At 42.6% G+C, this 7,465-nt stretch overlaps 1 protein-coding gene across 1 annotated transcript in view; it reads right to left on the reverse strand.

The window, feature by feature from the left end:
* zgc:162160 (uncharacterized protein LOC561782 homolog) overlaps positions 1-5,356 on the reverse strand; it is a 20,823-nt gene extending 15,467 nt beyond the window's left edge. The window contains exon 1 of the mRNA XM_035389493.1: positions 4,574-5,356. The gene's annotated coding sequence lies outside the window, so the exon portion shown is untranslated. The remainder of the gene's footprint in view (positions 1-4,573) is intronic.
* Positions 5,357-7,465: the final 2,109 nt, after the last annotated feature.

The raw sequence follows: 7,465 nt of genomic DNA on the forward strand, positions 1-7,465 counted from the left end.
TCTGAGCAGAGGTGCCATCAATAATTTATTTGGTCTTGCGGAGAACGCAGGTAGATTCAGCCGATATCGGCGGACAGTGCTGGAGACGACGTAAAAAATATGCGATTAAAAAGATTCAGTAGGCACCCACACTTTCAGGTGTGGGCCGTCAGGAAAAATAACAGCTAATTAAACACTCGTGCGGGTAAAAAGCACTTTTGTTTTGTATGAAGTGCGACTCCATATCAATCCGTTCGAGAGTCCTAGCTTTTTTTTCTCTCCGCTAGTCCCCCCACTTCCGAACAAAGAGGCAGAAATGGGGACCAGGAGAGAGTAAGCCACACATCCAAAATAGACCTCGTTTCCAGGGGATTCACAGGGTAATGTTTTTTTTTGTTTTTTGTTTTTTGTTTTTTGTTTTTGCATTAAGCACACAAGAGGCCTGCCCAGACCTCTCTCCTCCACTACACAGGTACAGTATTTTGCAGTTGGCGTCTGGTTGGAAAAGAACATGTGGAGTTTTTTTGACAGGGTTCTTTAAAACGTGACTTTTCTCTCAGGGAACAAAAGGTGAATTCTTCGCTTGGGGGGGGGGGAGGTGGCGGTGGGGGGTTGGGGGGGGGTGGGGTGGGGGGTGGGAGGGGAGGGGACTGGACCCCCTGGGAAGATGTATAGATTCCATTGTTCCTGGGGTTTAATTATAGTCCTGTCTTTAATGGAGTCCCCTATAATATCAATACAAGGACTGCAATGATTAATAGGTGGATGCAAGCTCAGTGAACTCGGTTGTTGTACTCCATACGCTTTTTTTTTAAAACCTGGTCATGAAAATGCATAATGCTGTTGACACTTGTACACATTTATAGCATTATTAGGACTGTTTCTTATCATAGGACAGTGCCTTCTTTCATCTCTTCATTGCTGCAAAATGAAAAACAGTAAGCAAAATCGTCATCCTCCGAAGAAACCCATAATTTCTATCTAATCTGGCATTGCTTATCTCTCCCAAGATCTCCGTCTCTCAGTCTACGCAACGCAACTGACGCTGACGTAAATGCCATGGCCGCGTGGCCTCTAGAACTCTTGACTGCTGTAAGTGAGAACTCCAGGTGCGCTCGAGACAAACGGGTCAGGACATACGGTTTGAGAAAAAGGCTCGAGGCGGCAGATTGACTCTGACAAAATGTGACAGGCCTCAGCGTCCAACGAATCTCTTCTCGTGTTTTACACCAGCCTATACAATATTGTGTTGTTATGTGGACATAACGTTATTTCTAGAAATTATTATTGTTATTATTATTATTATTATTATTATTATTATTATTAAGACGAAGAAGAAGAAGAAGAATATGCGATTAAAATGTGATTCCATTTCTCAGTCACAATGGAATTGCTTTTTTACATTAACATTCACAGACTCGTTAAAATAAAAATAACACATCTCTCCGCACTGTTATTGCGTTTCAATAAGGCCAATAAAGCGACCCTCAAATACAATTTGGGACGTAATTTACAGCGAGATGACACCACCTCCATACCGTTCTCTCATCTCCCCTAACACCAACGCAAAGTACTCTGCAGCCGTTGAGTGTGGTTGATAATGGAGCGCGTGCCTTGGTCTCTCACGGGCATCCTGCCGCTCAACCGGCTTTTTGCTTTTTAACAGCGTCGCCCACGATTTAGAAATACATGAACATGAGCGATATAGGAACGCTCCACAGCTCTGTATATTTAATCATCCCCTGCCGTTGTTAAGTCGTAGTACTCCCCTGGTACCCAACAACCCCCACCTCAACAGCCACCCTTACCCCGCTCCCAACCCCCACCTTATTGGTTCCACTTAAATGAATCCAATGTACCGAGGGCAGCCAGTGGACTGGAGTTTTGCGATTAAATAGTTTCACGTATTTGCGGACAAGAGAAGGAAAACTGCAGGGCGTATCATGTTTGCGGCCAGGGTAAAGTTAAAAGGATTATCGGGACATGGACATGTGTCGGCGTAGTGTTTTCAGAAATGAACAGCATCATGATGATGACATCATCTCACCTTCAGTACGCCACGAAAAATCGGAGCCTTCAGGACCATGGACAGCGCAAGAGAAACCCGCGTGCGATCGTACGACGTATTAAGAACAGGCACTTAGCAAACGTTTCAAAAGTAGGAGGCTACCAGTAACGACAGTAATAATTCTTATTTTAATCTACGACGTTATTTTATCATTTTGACTTGAATTCGAGGGATGCTATTGCAGTACAATTCCAATAATTCCAATCGCACGCTGGCTAGCCTGCCATACAAGGGAACTCCCACTTCAACTCTACGGTTTTGTGTCTGACTTGGCTATGATAATGGTCATTTTGTTCAGACGACCCTACATAGCGAGGGGGCGTTAAGGAAATTAGCGGTGGCCTGTTCCCATCTCTACTCGGAATAACGAGACTCGCCAAATATACACACAGTAAAACGTCAAGTGTTAACTCAACTCCAACATTGTTACTTCAACTCTTAACAGATAACATCTGACAGATAACAAATGCTATTTGTGAAGAGCTGAATTAACGCTGTAAGAGTTGAATTAGCACTGGACAGTTTTACTGTGCACGTGACCTGAATGGTGTTTAATAGAGATGTAAATAAACATCAAGACAACGACAATAGAAGCTCTTCGAGCGTTCTATTACCCAGAAGCTGTAGGCGCTATGCAACAGAGATTAAACCGTGTATATCAAATATAGACGAAAACCCTGAGGTAAAAATGATTTACGATGATTCTACGAAACCAAATTCATCGTGAAAATTGCTTCATTGTGTCGTCATAAGGATTTCATTTTATTCATGCTTGTTCGGATGCTACTGTATTCTGAAGAAACCACAACCAGTGAAGTGAATTATGGTGAATTCCGTTAGAGCGTATTGTAACATCTTCCTGACCTTTGGAAACGGTATAATTATAGCAGGCTGCAGACGGTTACTTAAATGTTAGCTGAACAATGCATATTAAACCCCCCCGGCGGTGTTTTAATTCATAATGGAATTTCCAGCGCCTTACAGTCCTATGTCATCAAGACTTCAACGTATCCAATCGCATTATCCTGGGACCTCTTGCCTTTCAAATTTCATTACTTCAAGCAGTACAAATGTATGGAGCAATAAATAATGTGTTTTGACTGGAGAGAAATCAAGCGAAATAGAGAGACCACGGGCTTTATAAAGAATTGGAATGGATAACGCAGCTTCTCGAACACAAACAGCCTCCGGCGAGATTGCCGTTGACTGTCACTTCTGGGATTATAATTTATTTAACACAAACACCGTGGATGACAAAGAGCGGTCAGGACCGTTCACGCAGCGCTCTCGCAATTCTCAAATCCTCTATTCTGGTTTGTCTAATTATCAGTAATTCAAACAACTACAAAACGAAACTATACACAATGAGACACGGCGAGAACTGTCAAAATAGCCAGGACAAAATTGCCTTGACTTCAGCTGACGGAATCCGTTGACAAAAGTACCCTACTTCTCTGCCACAACTGCTCCACCTCGCGCAATGTCTGTTCGCGTGTATTATACATGGGTTTTCGTGGTTTTGAAGCCTATACGGCTGTATATCAGACGTGCTCGCGCTTCATTCATAAATCCAACCGACACGATTGATTCCCAAGGCACATCGACGCGCATCAAGTGCGCTGACACCATTATATAAATAAACAAATAAAACAATGGAAACAACAGTAATATGCGTCAGTTCCAATTTTATTCATCAATACTTTATTAAGATAAATATATACTCACATAAAATAATTATTGGTGCCAATTATGACGGCCTACTCAGACGAGGCAGAGGAAACGATAAAACATAGGGTAGCCTAAATGAGAGGAGGGAAACGCTGAGGGATAGCGTACGAATCTTAAATTTCTCCTCTTTCAATCAGTGACTCCCTCGAGACCCCTTAGGATCCTTCTGTTGTGCCATGTCAAAACGACATACGCAGACGTGTGTAACAATAGTTATGCATTTATAATTTTAAAATCCCATTAGTCCGTTTCTATGTCCAGACATTTCCTACACGCGCACATTTATGATATCTATGTACAGTACATCAGTTCAATGGTGGTCGATAACCCTCTAAAAAAACACAGACAGGAAGACAGCCGCAAAAAGGAATGTTTTCCGATTATCCTTGAGACCTGGTTATAAGTTAGCTGAAAGCAGCTTTGGGTCCCAGAGACAAATGTCCCACAACACATTGTGTGCGTTATCATTAGGCTACTTATCTAAAACTTCTGTTTCCGATATTTTCTGAATTTCACTAGAACCAGGATTTTCCCGCCCGGTCGGTAACGTGTCATTCACATATTTCACAATCTGTATGCTACACAATAGATTCTTTTTAAAACAGATATGACCGTCACAATATGCGAATAATCTATGCGAGAAGCCGATTTGTTCTCCATATGAACACAAGGCTGTAGGCTACTTCCACGCACGGTGCAATTACTTGCTGAAACGTGGCACGTGCAGATGGGAAGCATGCAAATGTTTCCCTGTAATACGCACACAAAAGAGAAAACGGAATAAAGGGAGTTGCTCACCTTTATCGTATCAGATGGGGGGTTGTTTCGTCAGACAGATGACTACAGCGAGGAGTCGTGTGAAATCTCCCAACAACAGCTCACTCGAAGGGAGGCGCATGAAAACCAGGGTTGGACCGCACCAGCAAAATGTATCCACGCGCCTGGTTCCTCCCCTTAGTCAACAAAGTTACTATTTAAAAGTACAACTGTGAAATAACAAGACAGTCCTGGTTATGTAGTGTTCGAAACCACTTCTATTGAATTTGCTGCGCGACGTTAACTGAAAACTGCAATCGCGCGACTTGTGTTCTACGAGTTTACAATGGGACGCCAATTGCCTCAGAATTATCCGTCATTTGGAAGCTCAAAAAAAAAGTCCACAGCTATTTTCGCGCCTCTTTCTTTCCAAAGTAAGACGCCCATACAGTGAGTGAAAGAGTCCCAAATCGAACAGATTCAAAATGGTAAATGCAATCATCAGATAAGCGTGGGTTCGTTTAGCCTCAAACCTCACCGTGCAAATGTGGGAAGAAAGAGAGGGAGCGAGAGAGCCAGACGCGAGGAGCTCAGGCACGAGCTAACGCGTATTTCCAATTCCTCCACGGTCCCCTCCCCCCACCTCTGTCTAGCGCGCCGTTGTCCGTCCTTCGTTTTCTTTTTTTGTCCCGGGTACGGAGAACTATCGCCTTAGCTGCACGCTTGATGAACGCGCACTTCCCCTGGGTACCAGTGATTGCAGAGCGTGCTAGGTTTCTTTCCTCACACCTACATTAAGAGCGAAGCTAAAAATACAAGCTAATACTAAACGTTGCATCATGCGCGCGCCTGCACCTTGACACCGAATTGTGACCCCGCTCCTTTCTCTCTTCTCGAAGGCTACCTACAATTCTGTCCCACAGCAATCGCGCACAAACGACAGCAACAGAACCAGAACCGTGGCGATTTTATTTTTCGGAATTGTAGGGAAACATCTTACCTGTTCAGATCCAACCAAATGCCTCACAACTCATTGGATGGCACTTCACCTCGCAGCGGCAGCACAATGACGCCAAACATAATGCTAAAGCAACCAAGGAGTTTTCTTTTGTGGAAAGTTCTTGGCTTGGTCAATTACGAATCCTGAATCCAACTGAACACGCGTTTCATTTGACAGGACTGGGGGCAAAACGCCCCAGAAACAACCAGGAACTGAAGATGGCTGTAGTACTGGCCTAACAGAGCATCACCAGGGAAGATACCCAGTGTCTGGTGATATCTATGGGTCACAGTCTTAAGGCTGCCATTGAACTGCTATGATCTGCAACCAAGTGCTGAATTGGTGCAGAAGTGCGATCAAGTCTGACCATAAGGCTGAAACACTGGATGAAGGAATCCAGATTTAGTTTGGTAGAATGAAACTTCTGCCTTTTTTTTTTCTTTTATTAAATCCTGTGTAGCTTCTTAATTCTCAGAGGCGTGGTTACATCAGAGGAAAAAAACAACCCAGAGTCAGACCTTCAGACAATGGAAATATTCATGCATATATAATGTGGTACAGAATAAGGATCAATGTAAAACCAGGCCTGATGAAGTCCTTCAAACTCTAATAGAGGTACACATGGCCTCATAAAAACTCTGAGTTGATTTAACTCTGAGAACGTTACTGTGAAAAACCGGAGGCACTCCCAACCCAAACTGTCAATCCTGTTCCGTTCCAGCTATGGGCACCTTGCAGCACAAGGTGTTGGAATGCCCAAAGGTGACAACGTTTCGGCAAAATGTATCTTTCAAGTTATCTTCTCAAATATCTAGAATTATCCCAAGTTTACCAGGAGTACTGCTGTTAAATGATTTTACCAGGCTTAATCTTATGTCCTATCAAACTTGTATTATATTGGTGGGCCTAAGAACTAGTTAGCCTTGCAAAGAAAATTCCCACAATCAAGTTGTCAGTGGATTATAAACTTTCTGGATATGGTTCATATGGAGGAGTCAACAGCACACATTCATGGTGTTATGGAGGAAAACATCATTGTTTGGATGACTCTTGCTACTAAACTTAAAGAATGGTTGCAATGAACATTAAATTTAACATTCACATGGTTCAAGGAACCATGTGTGTGTGTGTGTGTGTGGGGGGGGGGGGGGGGGGGTACAGATTGGGGGCAGGGGGGTTATGTACTCTGTAAACACATTAATGATGTGAAACAACAAATTTGATCAACAACAAAAAAAAACAGGATACACTGATATATTTTGACTTGTTGACCAAAGAAATTAGTTCACCTTTCTTTCTTTCTTTCTTTCTGTTTTCATAGTTCATTCCCTTAATTGTCTCCCATTCAAAATCGAATAGCACAAAAAGCACCATAATGCATTTGGAGACTGTATGTCTGGTGTGCTCACTACCACATCTCCTGTTATGAATCATGTAGAAGTCAGAGAGCACATCCATCAGAAACTGCCAATATCTGACTGAATGTGTGGCTTAGTCCCTGTGGTCCAGTGTATGGTGAATATTGGTTAGTGGGTACACCAGCCAGCCACTTACAGAATTAATTACCCAATGGGAACCTTTTATTTTAATGTGACATTTTGTTCCTTACCTTGAAAGTACTGCATGTGCCCATCAATACTGTGATGTTATGAAATTATCCAGGTTGGCTCTCTCACATAAAAGTGTGAAAACCATTTGCTTTTCTTTTTTTTTTTAATTCTCAGACACAACACGATGCTTTCTGTCAGAGCATCAAAGCATAATAGACTGACAAGAATTTACCCAGCAACTCACCATCTTGCAAAATTTGTTCACACTAATATGACGATGAACAGCAAATCGTATTGAATTTTTGAGAAGAGAGAACCACTGATGTCTCTGTGCTTTAGGACCTTGTGTGTCTTTGTTTATTAAGCTAAAAGGTTCACTCCAAT

Source organism: Anguilla anguilla, chromosome 1, assembly GCF_013347855.1.
Source record: "Anguilla anguilla isolate fAngAng1 chromosome 1, fAngAng1.pri, whole genome shotgun sequence".
In the NCBI taxonomy this organism is placed as follows: domain Eukaryota; kingdom Metazoa; phylum Chordata; class Actinopteri; order Anguilliformes; family Anguillidae; genus Anguilla; species Anguilla anguilla.